The sequence below is a fragment of the Mesoplodon densirostris genome, chromosome 1, assembly GCF_025265405.1.
Source record: "Mesoplodon densirostris isolate mMesDen1 chromosome 1, mMesDen1 primary haplotype, whole genome shotgun sequence".
NCBI lineage: Eukaryota > Metazoa > Chordata > Mammalia > Artiodactyla > Ziphiidae > Mesoplodon > Mesoplodon densirostris.
Window position 1 is genome coordinate 74,558,497 of NC_082661.1, and position 16,226 is coordinate 74,574,722.

A 16,226-nucleotide genomic window follows, 5' to 3' on the forward strand; every position below is an offset into this window, starting at 1 on the left:
TAATGTTGTAGAACACTTCTTCTCCCCCCTCCAAACTCACTGTCACCACATCAACAGGGCTCCAATATAATAACATTGGATTACAGTTTAAAGAGCTACAAAACTCAGTTTATTTAAGAAAGAGTTCTTAGGGAAACCCAACAAGAAGGGACCCAAAAATAAGAACACTAGAGGAAATTAAAACTTCTATAGCCATAGGTAACACCAAGACATGTTATATTCAAACTGCAGAAAACCAAAGACAAGAAAAACTCTTGAAAAAAAACCAGAGAGAAAAATATCTCTGTAGTTATACAGGAGAAAAGATAAGAATTATAGTGAATTTTTCATTTAAAAAGCCATGCAATCAATAAAAGATTGAAGTGAAATATATAAAGTACTGGAAAAAAAACTAGAATATTATGTCCAGGGAAATTTATACTACAAACATGAAGGAGAAATAAAGACTTTCTCAGATAAACAAAAACTGAGGGAATTCATTGCAAAAAGACTTGCTCTGTAAAAAATATTAAAATAAGTCCTTTGAGGGAAGCACACTGAATTTATAGGGCAGTGAAAGTACTCTATGTGATACTATAATTATGGATACATGTTATTATACATTTGTCCAAACCCATAGAATGTACAATGCCAAGAACAAACCTTAAGATAAATTATGGACTTTGGTTGATTATGCTGTCAATGTAGGCTCATCAATTGTAGCAAATGTACCACTCTGGTGGGGATGGTGATAGTGGGAGAAGCTATGCATGTGTGGGGGTAGACAGTATATGGGAAACATCTGTACCTTCCATTCAATTTTTCTGTGAATCTAAAACTACTCTAAAAAATTGTTTAAAAAAATGTTCTTCAGGGAGCAAGAAAGTAATAAAGGTCAGAGACTCAGATCTACATAAAGAAAGGGAAACCACTGGAGAATGAATATGTATATAAAATAAAATCTTTTATTTTTCTTATTCTTTATGTAATACATAAATAGTAATAACAGTAACAATATATTGTTTGATTATAGTAGATGGATAGCTGAAATTAATGAGTAATTTTTAAGGAACATGAGGGATAAATTGGTAATACTATTTTAAGATTCTGGCACTACCCATGAAGTGGTTAATGTTATTTGAAAATAGACTGACATCAGTAAAAATTTGATACTACAAACTCTAGGACAATTACTAAAAGAAGTTAAAGAGGAGAAAATTGAGTTATGTAAATTGCACAATTAAAACAAGAGAAGGCAGAAAAAGAGAAGAAAAAAATGAAAAACAAGTGCAACAAACAGAAAAAAGTTACATGTTAAATATTAATCCACCTATACCAATAACCACTTTCAATGTGAATTATCTTAACACATGAATTAAAATACAGAGACCATCAGAGTGGATTAAAAACAGACCCCACTATATGTTGTCCATAAAAACCCATTTTAAATACAAAGACATAGATTAAAAGTAAAGGAGTGGAGAAGATATACCCTGATAACAATAATGGGAAAAACAGCCGGAACAGCCATATTAATTTTAGATAAAGCTGACTTCAGAACAAGGAAGTTACCAGAGGTAAAGAGGGGTGTTACTTAATGATAAAGTGGTCAATTCTCCAAGAAAAAAGAATCTCTAACACGTATGTACCTAACAAAAGAGCATCAAAATACATGAAGCAAAAACAATAGAACTGAAAGGAGAAACAGACAAGTCCACTATTATAGCTGGAGACTTGAACACTCCTCTTTCAGTAAATGACAGATGAAGCACACAGAAAATCAGTGAGGATATAGTTGAACTGAACAAGAGTGTTAATCAACTGGATCTAATTGACAGTTGTAGAATACTCCATGCAAGCACAGCAGAACTCACATTCTTTTCAAACTTGCATTCACCATGACAGACCACATTTTGGACCATAAAACATGTATAGAAGAATAAAACATTTAAGAAACTGAGACCTTTGGGTTCAAGACGGCGGAGTACAAGGTCACGTGCTTACTCCCCCTTGTGAAAGCACCAGAATCACAACTAACTGCTGGGCAATCATTGACAGGAAGACACTGGAACTCACCAAAAAGATACCCCACATCCAAAGACAAACGGGAAGTTGCAATGAGACAGTAGGAGGGGTGCAATAATAATAAAATCAAATCCCATAACTGCTGGGGAGTGACTCACAAACTGGAGAACAATTATACCAGAGAAGTCCACCCACTGGAGTGAAGCTTCTGAGCCCCACATCAGAATTCCCAACCTGGGGGTCTAACAATGGGAGGAGGAATTCCCAGAGAATCAGACTTTGAAGTCTAGCGGGATTTGACCGCATGCCTTCGACAGGACTGGGGGAAACAGACTCTACTCTTGGAGGGCACACACAAAGTAGTGTGCGCATCAGGACCCGGGGGAAGGAGCAGTGACCTCATAGGACAATGAACCAGACCTACCTGCTAGTGTTGGAGGGTCTCCTGCAGAGGTGAGGGGTGGCTGTGGCTCACCGTGGGGACAAGGACACTGGCAGAAGATGTTCTGGGAAGTACTCCTTGGCATGAGCCCTCCCAGAGTCCACCATTAGCCCCACCAAAGAGCTCATAGCCTCCAGTGCTAGGGTGCCTCAGGCCAAAAACCAACAGGGAGGGAACGTAGTCCCACCCATCAGCAGACAAGTGGATTAAAGTTTTACTGAGCTCTGCTCACCAGAGAAACACCCAGCACTACACACCACCAGTCCTGTCCATCAGGAAGCTTGCACAAGCTTCTTAGATAGCCTCATACACCAGAGGACAGACAGCAGAAGCAAGAAGAACTACAATCCTGCAGCCAGTGGAACAAAAAGCACATTCACAGAAAGACAGACAAATGAAAAGGCAGAGGGTTATGTACCACATGAAGGAACAAGATAAAACCCCAGGAAAACAATTAAATGAAGTAGAGATAGGCAACCTTCCAGAGAAAGAATTAAGAATAATGATAGTGAAGATGATCCAGGACCTCAGAAAAAGGATGGAAGCAAAGATGGAGAAGATGCAAGAAATGTTTAACAAAGACCTAGAAGAATTAAAGAACAAACACCTAGAAGAGTTAAAGAACAAACAAACAGAGATGAACAATACAATAACTGAAATGAAAAATACACTAGAAGGAATCATTAGCAGAATAACTGAGGCAGAAGAACGGATAAGTAACCTGGAAGACAGAATGGTAAAATTCACTGCCATAAACAAAAAAGAATGAAAAGGAATGAAGAAAGCCTAAGAGACATCTGGGACAACATTAAACACACCAACATTCGCATTACAGGGGTCCCAGAAGGAGAAGAGAGAGAGAAAGGACCTGAGAAAATATTTGAAGAGATTATAGTCGAAAACTTCCCTAACATGGGAAAGGAAATAGCCACCCAAGTCCAGGAAGTGCAGAATCCCAGGCAGGATAAACCCAAGGAGAAACAAGCCGAGACACACAGTAATCAAATTGACAAAAATTAAAGACAAAGAAAAATTATTAAAAGCAACAAGGGAAAAATGACAAATAACATACAAGGGAACTCCCATAAGGTTAACAGCTGATTTCTCAGCAGAAACTCTACAAGGCAGAAGGGAGTGGTACAATATATTTAAAGTGATGAAAGGGAAGAACCTACAACCAAGATTACTCTACCTGGCAAGGATCTCATTCAGATTCGATGGAGAAATCAAAAGCTTTACAGATGAGCAAGAGCTAAGAGAATTCAGCATCACCAAACCAGCTCTATAACAAATGCTAAAGGAACTTCTCAAAGTGGGAAACACAAGAGAAGAAAAGGACCTACAAAACAAGCCCAAAACAGTTACAAAAATGGTAATAGGAACATACATATTGATAATTACCTTAAATGTGAAGGGATTAAATGCTCCAACCAAAAGACACAGGCTCACTGAATGCATAGATACAAAAATAAGACCCCGTATATAGGCTGTCTACAAGAGACCCACTTCAGACCTAGGGACACATACAGACTGAAAGTGAGGGGATGGAAAAAGATATTCTATGCAAATGGAAATCAAAAGAAAGCTGGAGTAGCAATACTCATATCGGATAAAGTAGACTTTAAAATAAAGAATGTTACAAGAGACAAGGAAGGACACTACATAATGAACAAAGGATCAATCCAAGAAGAAGATATAACAATTATAAATATATATGCACCCAACATAGGAGCACCTCAATACATAAGGCAAATGCTAACAGCTATAAAAGAGGAAATCAACAGTAACACAATAATAGTGGGGGACTTTAACACCTCACTTAAACCAATGGACAGATCATCCAGACAGAAAAGTGATAAGGAAACACAAGCCTTAAATGACACAATAGACCAGATAGATTTAAAGGATATTTATAGGACATTACACCCCAAAACAGCAGATTTCACTTTCTTCTCAAGTGCACATGGAATATTCTCCAGGATAGATCATATCTTGGGTCACAAATAAAGCCTCAGTAAATTTAAGAAAATTGAAATCATATCAAGCACCTTTTCTAACCACAACACCATGAGCTTAGAAATCAATTACAGGGAAAAAAACATAAAAAACACAAACACAAAGAGGCTAAACCATACGTTACTAAATAACCAAGAGATCACTGAAGAAATCAAAGAGGAAATCAAAAAATACCTAGAAACAAATGACAACAAAAACAAGATGACCCAAAACCTATGGGATGCAGCAAAAGCAGTTCTAAGAGGAAAGTTTATAGCGATACAGTCCTATCTCAGGAAGCAAGAAAAACCTCAAATAAACAATCTAACCTCACACCTAAAGTACTAGAGAAAGAAGAACAAACAATACATAAAGTTAGTAGGAGGAAAGAAATCATAAAGATCAGAGAGAAATAAATGAAATAGAAACAAAGAAAACAAGAGCAAAGATCAATAAAACTAAAAGCTGGTTCTTTGAAAAGTTAAACAAAACTGATAAACATTTAGCCAGACTCATCAAGAAAAAGAGGGAGAGGACTGAAATCAATAAAATTAGAAATGAAAAAGGAGAAGTTACAACGGACACTGCAGAAATACAAAGCATCATAAGAGACTATTACAAGCAACTCTATGCCAACAAAGTGGACGACCTGGAAGAAATGGACAAATTCTTAGACAAGTATAACCTTCCAAGACTGAACCAGGAAGAAATAGAAAATATGAACAGACCAATCACAGGAAATGAAATTGAAACTGTGATTAAAAATCTTCCAAAGGGGTTTGCCTGGTGGTGCAGTGGTTAAGAATCCGTCTGCCAATGCAGGGAACGTGGGTTCGAGCCCTGGTCTAGGAAGATCCCACATGCCACAGAGTAACTAAGTCTGCGTGCCACAACTACTGAACCTGTGCACCTAGAGCCCGTGCTCTACAACAAGAGAAGCCACCACAATGAGAAGCCCGCGCACCACAACGAAGAGTAGCCCTGGCTCATGCCAACTATAGAAAGTCCGTGCACAGTAAGGAAGACCCATCGCAGCCAAAAATAAATAAATAATCTACAAGGATGTACTGCACAACACGGTGAATATAGCCAATATTTTATAACTATAAATGGAATATATATAAAAAAAACTTCCAACAAACAAAAGTCCAGGAAAGATGGCTTCACAGGTGAATTCTATCAAATATTTAGAGAAGAGCTAACACCCATCCTTCTCAAACTCTTCCAAAAAATTGCAGAGGAAGGAACATTCCCAAACTCATTCTAAAAGGCCACCATCACCCTGATACCAAAACCAGACAAAGATACAACAAAAAATGAAAATTACAGACCAATATCACTGATGAATATAGATGCAAAAAACCTCAACAAAATACTAGCAAACAGAATCCAACAGCACATTAAAAGGATCATACACCATGATCAAGTGGGATTTAACCCAGGGATGCAAGGATTCTTCAATATACGCAAACCAGTCAATGTGATACACCATATTAACAAATTGAAGAATAAAAACCATATGATCATCTCAATAGATGCAGAAAAAGCTTTTGACAAAATTCAACATTGACTTATGATAAAAACTCTCCAGAATGTTGGCACAGAGGGAACTTACCTCAACATAATAAAGGCCATATATGACAAACCCACAGCAAACATCATTCTCAGTGGTGAAAAACTGAAAGCATTTCCTGGAAGATCAGGAAGAAAACAAGGATGTCCACTCTCACCACTATTATTCAACATAGTTTTGGAAGTCTTAGCCATGGCAATCAGAGAAGAAAAAGAAGTAAAAGGAATACAAATTGGAAAAGAAGAATTGAAACTGTCACTGTTTGCAGATGACATGATACTATACACAGAATCCTAAAGATGCCACCAGAAAACTACTAGAGCTAATCAATGAATCTGGTAAAGTTTCAGGATACAAAATTAATGCACAGAAATCTCTGGCATTCTTATACACTAATGATGAAATATCTGAAAGAGAAATTAAGGAAACACTCCCATTTACCATTGCAACAAAAAAAATAAAATACCTAGGAATAAACCTACCTAGGGAGACAAAAGACCTGTATGCAGAAAACTATAAGACACTGATGAAAGACATTAAAGATGATACCAACAGATGGAGTGATATACCATGTTCTTGGATTGGAAGAATCAATATTGTGAAAATGACTATACTACCCAAAGCAATCTACAGATTCAATGCAATCCCTATCAAATGACCAATGACATTTTTTATGGAACTAGAACAAAAAACCTTAAAGTTTGTATGGAGACACAAAAGACCCCGAATAGCTATAGCAGTCTTGAGGGAAAAAAACAGAGCTGGAGGAATCAGACTCCCTGACTTCAGACTATACAACAAAGCTACAGTAATCAAGATAATATGGTACTGGCACAAAAACAGAAACATAGATCAATGGAACAAGATAGAAAGCCCAGAGATAAACCCACGCACCTATGGTCAACTAATCTATGACAAAGGAGGCAAGGATGTACAATGGAGAAAAGACAGTCTCTTCAATAAGTGGTGCTGGGAAAAATGGACAGCTACATGTAAAAGAATGAAATTAGAACACTCCCTAACACCATACACAAAAATAAACTCAAAATGGATTCGAGACTTAATCTAAGACCGGACACTATAAAACTCTTAGAGGAAAACATAGGAAGAAGACTCTTTGACATAAATCACAGCAAGATCTTTTTTGATCCACCTCCTAGAATAATGGAAATAAAAACAAAAATAAACAAATGGGACCTAATGAATCTTCAAAGCTTTTGCACAGCAAAGGAAACCATAAACAAGATGAAAAGACAACCCTCAGAATGGGAGAAAATATTTGCAAATGAATCAACGGACAAAGGATTAATCTCCAAAATATATAAACAGCTCATGCAGCTCAATATTAAAAAAACAAACAACCCAATCCAAAAATGGGCAGAAGACCTAAACAGACATTTCTCCAAAGAAGACATACAGATGGCCAAGAAGCACATGAAAAGCTGATCAACATCACTAATTATTAGAGAAATGCAAATCAAAACTACAATGAGGTATCACCTCACGCCAGTTAGAATGGGCATCATCAGAAAATCTACAAACAACAAATGCTGTAGAGGGTGTGGAGAAAAGGGAACCCTCTTGCACTGTTGGTGGGAATGTAAATTGATACAGCCACTAGGGAGAACAGTATGGAGGTTCCTTTGAAAACTACAAATAGAACTACCATATGACCCAGCAATCCCCCTACTGGGCATATACCCAGAGAAAACCATAATTCAAAAAGACACATGCACCACAGTGTTCAATGCAGCACTATTTACAATAGCCAGGTCATGGGAGCAACCTAAATGCCCATCAGCAGACAAATGGATAAAGAAGATGTGGTATATATATACAATGGAATATTACTCAGCCATACAAAGGAAAGAAATTGGGTCATTTGCTGAGACATGGATGGAACTAGAGACTGTCATACAGAGTGAAGTAAGTCTGAAAGAGAAAAACAAATATTGTATATTAAAACATGTATGTGGAACCTAGAAAAATGGTACAGATGAACCGGTTTGCAGGGCAGAAGTTGAGACACAGATGTAGAGAACAAACATATGGACACCAAGGCGGGAAGCGGCGGGGGTGGTGGTGGTGGTGTGATGAATTGGGCAATTGGGATTGACATGTATACACTGATGTGTATAAAATTGATGGCTAATAAGAACCTGCTGTATAAAAAAATAAATTACATTTAATTTAAAAATTAAATAAAATATACAAAATGAAAAAAAATCAGTGAATAGCAATATAAAAGAATAACTTTAGCTGTTGGCACAATAGCTGCTCTAACAAATTCCAGCTAATTTAGAAATATATGTGTATCAAAATTACCCACAAGAAATGTATCAAAAGCCATTGTGTGTGAAACCAGTGGCCCCACTGACATGCATTATATGTGGTTAGTCAGCATTTGCTATATTATAATGCTGTGATAACCAACCTCCAAACCTCAGTGACTTACAACCAAGGTTTATTTCTCACTCATGTGGCATGTTGCCTATGAGGTAGCTGTAGCCCCAAGTCTTTATTCCCAAATCCAGGCAGAAAGAGTGGCCCCAATTTGGGAAATACTTTTCTACAGGAAAAGGACAATGGCAGAATGATGTACGGCTCTGAAACCTCTGCTCAGATACGGGATGTGTCCATTCTGCTCATATTCCATTTATTAAACCTAGTCACATGGCTGACACTGATATTTGAGGGGGAAGAATATTTCTCCCAGAGGGAGGGGGTCCCTGTAAGCACCATATATTTTAAACAAGCAATTCAGTTATCACACAATAGATATACTATAAATAGACACAATTATGCCCAAAGTCTCATTTTCCTACATACTCATTTTTATGAATAACCTGAAAAAAGAAGTGGGAAGCCTGTTAAGAAATGTTTAAGTCACATGATGTAAAATGATATGGATGGAGAAGAGAATGGCGTTTTTTTAAAAATCTTGCATGTTTGAATGTTGGTGGTCACCAGAATGGACATTCAATGCTAGAGGAAAGGTGAATGGACTTCTAACATTTTCAACATGAAAGAATTCTTTCTGACCATAGGTCTAAGCCCAGCTGCACCATTGACTAGCTATAAAACCTAGGAAATCACTACATTTACATTAATCTGAACTGTCTCAGATGCCAAAGTGCTGTGAAGGTGTGCACATATAGGTCAGAAAAGATTGAGAGAGTGAGGAAAGGCTAACTAGAGAACTGAAGGAAAGAGATGTACTGATCTCAAATCTAATTTACTGCATAGAACAACCACCCAGAGTGGGAAGAAAACTTCAGAGGGCCCCCGATGGCCTGGGTGGATTATCTCTTTGAGAGGATATTTGGGTCTGTATTAACAAAGTGATTGCTTGAGCATTGACTTCTTTGCCTTAGTAATAATAATTGCCATCAGTTTAGTGATGTGCAGAAGGAAAAACCATTTTAGCTACCTCACTTCTGTAAATTAGTAAATGTACTCCCTTAATGCAATTTTGCAGAGTATAGAGACGTCTACTAGGACCTAGTCTCCTCTGGACATTTAAGTATAACAAAGTTTTCAAATCAAGAAAAATGCCTGGAAGAAAAAGAAAAACTATAAAGGAAAGTACCAGCCTTGGGGCAACTAACCCACAATACCCAAAAAACTACATCACCTGCTAAGTTAATGATATGCCATTTGTAAGATATTAAGTTCACATACAAGTAAGCATTGGAGACATTATGACACAAAACTCAGTTTTCAAATAAATTGGGAGCCTGGGACATATTAACATTTTTAAAACCCTAAAGCATAAAATGAGTTCATGAATCAAAATAAGTGCAAATAAATTCATAAAATATATTGGCAAGATGCCATTGTGTGGCTTGGTTATTTGTGTTTTCATGTATAGACACAGGTGGAGAAATTTTTACCAAACAACAAAAGAAACAGATGAAGAGTTTAAAGGGCAGTTCTTTCATTGAAAATATCAAATTGTGCCAGACAGAACATATTTATGGCTTCCTTCTACCAGCAAGTTACCTCTGGTTTGAGGTCTCCCTTTGGCTGGATCCTTTGACCAGAGTTAGATAAACTCTAGTTTGACACTTGAGTCCTTTGCTGGTGAGAAGCCTCACCTCTTCTCTCTTTACTTACTCTCTGTTCCCTCCTATTTCCCCCCCACCCTTTCCCTTATGTTATTTCATTCCTTTCCTTCACCAAGGCTTTCAGTCTGTAAGGCTAAACATGAAGTCAGGGAGGTTTTGATAGTCTTTTTATAAGATTTTCCTAAAAATTGTTTACCTAGAAAGTTAAATTTTGGACAAATTTGAACTTTGCTATAGTTTAAAATTAGGAAGTCACTGGCTGGGTCTCAGAGATCTTTTGCTGTGTAGAGATTTCTGTTCTACCCATGGTTAATGGATTTGGCCTTTGGTATTGTGTTCCAAAAGAGGCCAAATTTGGAAAACCTTGACACATGTATATATTTATATATATGACTACAAATGTCTCTGCACTCCTCCAGGAAGCAATTACAAAAATATTTCCATGGTGATTGTATGCAACTGATTTTGATGAAGCCCTATTTAAAAAGCTTGTTTTCAGGAAAAAAAAGACCGAGACCCACAGAGGCCCACTTTTCCCTGATATGCCTGTGTGTTTATAATGGATCAGAAAAAGTACGTAGTATGGATAAAACATTTCCTATTTGGAGTCTTTTATAATCTCCTACAAATCTTCAGGAAAATGCTAAGCTGAAATCTCTGTCTTAAAGGACAAAGTGTCTCAATGGAAAATACCAAAACATAGATAGGAGGAATAATTTAAGGGAAATGGGGGTCTCATTTGGTGAAAGAATATCTCTTCTATATCTCTTAATGTTATATTTTGTTGTCCTTTAGCAGAATTTGTTTGGAATTACTATCGTGATGACCCATTTACCATATTTTAAATACATTCTGTGTTAAGGACAGTGTGTACTATTCAGGAAACAAACTCAAGGATAAAAAAGCATATGGTAAACATATGCTGGTGTCATACATGTTGGTGGTTTCACAAAATAAGTAATATATACGTGAGCCAAGCAGATAGTGACTAATGGTATGTGCTATCCAGGCATTCCATGATTTTGCACTTTGTTTCTTCTATTAGTTGTCGAAATATTCTTGTAAGCCCCCATTGCATTTAAAAATATATTAACATTTAGACATCAGTTCAAACACCTTTTTTACAAAAAGAACTACTCCTTGAGAATGTAAACAAAAATCTACAGTTTTACTTTTTGTGTGAGGTTTTCTTAAATATAAATAATAACCATACCTGTTTTCAGAATTAATACTTTCACAAAACAAACAAAAGAAATCTTCTCAAATGTAAATACTTTTCAAAGAAACAAAGTGTACTGCAGTTAGAAAATCACAATCCTTTACAGTATATGAAACGGTCTTATTTAATTATTATACCTTCTAAGAACTAAAAAAAAAACTTCACTTTTTAAGAGGGCCCTTTTCATTTCAATGTCAAGCTTTAGTTAACAGCATTAAGTGGTACTGGAATACTATCTGGTTTTTAAATAGTCATATCAATCTATTTCTTAGATTTGAAGGAAACAGGAAGACAAACATGTTAGATTTGTGTTATTTAATTTTTGTTTCTTTTGAAATCTGAAAATTTTTACCTTTTTCAACTTGAGCAAAAGACTCAAAACTGAGAGAAATTAGAATAAAAGAGGCCTTTTGGGATATGTGTGCATCTTCAATGAAGTTGAATGACACTGAAATTTTATTTCTGAAGCTTCAGAAAATAATAATGCAAAAACATATACATCTAAGAATCACAAAAGCATTCAAAGTATTAATTCCATAACTATTTAGCATATTTACTCATCATTTCTAACACATATGAAAATGAATTAGGAATATATTTAAACTATCATTGTTAGAAACCAAAATATTGTTTTGACATAAAAGCACAGAGAATTAACTATTCCAATATTTACTTTGGGAAGTTTTGATAATTTTTTTGCATTTGTTTAGGAGAATGTTGTTGCCTTATCATTTCCTTCATAAATTATTATAACTTATCTAATTCCAACTTGATACTCTCTAATCAATCTTCCACACTTCTACCAAAGTCATATCAGGGTATGACTATGTCCTTCTGCTTAAATGGTTCCCCATTCTTTCGGGATAAAATTCAGCTTGCTGGAGCACACCACTCATGGGTTTGCATCATCTGACTTCTGTCTCCATCTTATATTATTCCCTGTCATACCCCATACCCTTTCCTTACCTATTTTCTATTGCCCAAATGATCACTCTCACTCACCATTTTATGTGTTTATTTGTTTACATGTCATTTCCTCAACCTAAAATATTCTTCCTTCCCATATTAACCAGATTTAATCCTCATAATATTTCAAGATTCAACTCAAGAATCATTTCCTCCTAGAAGTCCTTATGGACCACTTCCCCCTTCCCCTACTCAGACGTCCATTTCCAATTGCCAACTCCCTCACTGACATACACATAGCAAACTTTAAAATACAAAAAGCCAACAGGGCTTCCCTGGTGGCGCAGTGGTTGAGAGTCAGCCTGCCGATGCAGGAGACACCGGTTCATGCCCCGGTCCGGGAAGATCCCACATGCCGCAGAGCGGCTGGGCCCGTGAGCCATGGCCGCTGAGCCTGAGCGTCCGGAGCCTGTGCTCCGCGATGGGAGAGGCCACAGCGGTGAGAGGCCCGCATTCCGCAAAAAAAAAAAAAAAAAAAAAAAAAAAGCCAACAGATTGCAATGCAGAAAAACTAATTTCTGAATTAATTGTTACCTAATGCCAAATCTATTCTTGCTTTAGTTTTCTTCTTGGGACTACCCAATATGTGTGCATGTACACACACACACAGACACACAAATGTGACACCAGCACTGGTGTCAGAGGCCCAATGAGGAGCAAAGGCCAGCAGGTGAGCACTCAGTATCACTGTCCCATTTCCACCATTTGTTAGAGATACCCACCCTTAGTTTAGCCACAGAGATAAGGTTATTTCACTCTGACTTCCTTGGGTTACTATCCATTCTGCTTACGTATGGCCCCTTTTTTTGAAGGTGATATTCTCTGATTAATACACCATCATCATTTTATGCTATTGGATCTTAAACTCTCTTACAAATACCACCCCAGTTACTTTGTGATGGTTAGAATCACTACAACTCCTCCTTTCCTTGTGAGAAACACCCATATAGATACTTCATGATCATCAAAGCTGCTCAAATCACTTTCTAAACATAATTATTCACTAATTCAGTTAGTATCAGACAAAGCGAAGTCTGACGCTACACGTTCTGCTGCTAATTCACATCTATTTTAACTTCTGGAGCATCAGCTAAGTTCTGGAGATAAACTAGACTGTAAGAAGCAAAACCAGCTGCATTTCAATGTTGAGCTTACAGTTTTGCCAAAACGAATCCCCATTTTATAAAACTGTCATCTGATTATTTGAGAATTGGATGCAAGAATTAGGTTCAACACTGAAAGAAGAAAGTTCTCAACCAGTAGCGAAAATAATTTTCAACCCTGAAAGATCCTACGTACATAGTTTCAAGGTAAATAAGACATTTTCACAGGCACACAGAATTAGCACAAGGCCCCAACTGTGATTTACACTGGGTGGGAACAGTTAAGATGTAGCCATGGTCATGAAGAAAGAGGCTATCTGGAGGCCCACCTGTGTCAGCATCAGGCCACACATGGCCTTCCTGAGAATGCATGCCAGTGCTGACATAGTTCTCCGTGACTGGCCCAACTACTCTTGTGGCCTGGAGTCAGACTGGCATCCCAGCTGAAAGTTTTAACAAGTACGGGAAAGAGGAGCTAAGCATTTGGAAGCACTTACTTGGTTTTTGTTTCTGGAGCAAGCACTCTAGTACTCTGGGAAAGGAAGGAATGTGTCTTGTTTTTAGATAGCAAAGTGTTGAGATGCCAAGATGTGAAATGGAAAAAAAGATTAAGGCCTAGAAGAAAGTCAGTTTTAAGTGTCTGCCAAATAGAAATGAATTTGATCATCCTCTCTTACTTTCCATTTTGGTTTTGAATCTGACAGAAACTTTTTTGGTTAAGGAGGGATCTACCTAACTGAGCAAAAAATTGGGTGTTTTGGTTATAGAGAAGCCAACATAAAAGAGCTGAAAATTACTTTGCTATTTCTAAGTAATTATCCATGTGTCACTATGTCATATCAAAAACCAATAGAAATGTTATTTTAGTATGGATTGATTTTTTTTTCTATTTAGGACTGAGTTTTCTTTGTAATCACTAAAAATTTAAAGTTGAGGGACAGGAAATAATAATTAATTGAATAACCTCACTTTCCTTCCCCTCATTAACCTTTCCAAACTTAAACCAACAGTGTTCCCTGCTCACAAAATCCATAAAGATCCATAAAGAATTGGGTTTATTCACAGTGCAAAGATGCTTCGTGAAATGCACAGCCTTGGCTCTACGTTTACTAAAATAATCTTCCTAAGTTTTAATCTTTTAAAGATTCCAGGCCCAAAAGAAAAAAAAAAGAATCTGATATATACAGGATCATTTGAAAACTCCTGAAATCACAAAAAAGTAAAATAGCTTTAATTGCCTTTAGGAAGGATGGTTACATTGCATTCAGAAAGGATGATTTTCACCTGTGGTAACTTTTATAAGCCATTTATATATCCACTCGATGTATATTCTCCAATTATTTTTTTCCATTGGAAGTAAGTTTGGAAATGTTTTAAAGAGAAGACTAAAAAGGTATATAATCATCCCTAGAATTTTAGAATGTCACCAACATTACAATTCTCCACATGACTTTATAATTTTATTTTTGCCATTCAGTTTTCTTCTTCCCCACTAGTAGAATCAGGTAAGTGGAGATAAGGGGCAGTGATACACATATTGATAGTGTTAGGTTCAAGAGATGAATGAATATGGGAAGCTGTAGAGTGTTGAAGAGGAAAGCAATTATTTTTCAGACCATGCTGATTCTCAACCAGCAGAGCACCAGACAGAGGTAAAACACAAGTACGCTTGGAAGGAATAAACCACATTTTTGGACCATATTTCTTTTAGATAATTTTCACCTTCTCACCGAATCTACTTCCACAGCGATAATTAGTGCAACTGGCTTTACACATAAGGAAACCAAGCCCCAGAATCAGTAAAAGTCATAAAGCTATTAGGAGCCAAGACTCAATTTCCTGTGTGTTTTCTATTATGCCACGTTTTCTCATTATTCTATGTTTTTCTTAATGAAAGAATGGTGACATCATAACGAAAATCAACACAGTTCTGAAGAAAGCTTCCAGTGTTCAAACCTGGAATGTTCTCTCAGAGTAACAATTGAATCCAGAACATTCTCTCACAGTAACAATTGAAATCCGTAAGGTCCTCTCAGAGTAACAGATCAAAACTCAGTAATAAGGGCTCTCAGTGTCATCTTGTTCCAAATACCTCTGAGCTAGCTAGAGAAATTAAGGACGGGGAAAAGCTTATCTGAGTCCTCCTAACCATGCAGAAGGACAGAGCAAAGTGAGCACTCAACAGCAGATACTTTAAAAAAGCGAAATGGGTTCTGCAGACAAACTAAAAAGTGACACTATTGTTCTCCCCCCATTTTCTCAACCTTTGTCCCAGCTGTCTTCTCCTATAGCAGATACCATGAAGAAGACACTTTAGGGACCATGATTGGATAGCCCTGATGCTGAGGCTCTGGTCTAGTGACAATTCAGAGGTCAGGTTGGATTTCTGCATCGTTAACATTCAAATAAAAGGGTCATGGTATACCAACTGCATCCACTCTGCCTTGGAACCAAGGCACAGGCCCCTTGCACGCCTGTCAGGGCCTGTTCCTCACTGCTCCATCTCCTCCTGTCATATCAAATTCTCTTCAGATTGAATAAATCTTTCGCCTTTTACTAAAGACTTCCATGGGGACAAACAACTCTGAGTCTCATAGCAATTTTTTGAGGCCTTGCCCTGGCAAGACTACTTACTGATGTCCAAATGAAAGAATTATTGTGTTTTTTGCTTCTAACAGTGAAGCTACTTGCTAGTTTTTGCTACTTATTTAACATATGTGTGTATATTAAAGCAAGTAGGATTTTCTGGGAATCTGTGTACAAATAGGGTGCCCGGTTGCAAGTGAATGGGATCCCGCATGCATGCTGCAACTAAAGAAGCCCACATGTGGCAACTAAGACCCAGAGCAGCCTAAAT

General features: G+C 37.1%; 1 pseudogene; it reads left to right on the top strand.

Annotated features, from left to right (window-relative positions):
* Window positions 1-15,888: 15,888 nt before the first annotated feature.
* LOC132501222 (U5 spliceosomal RNA) lies at window positions 15,889-15,997 on the top strand (annotated as a pseudogene).
* The last annotated feature ends 229 nt before the right edge of the window (window positions 15,998-16,226 follow it).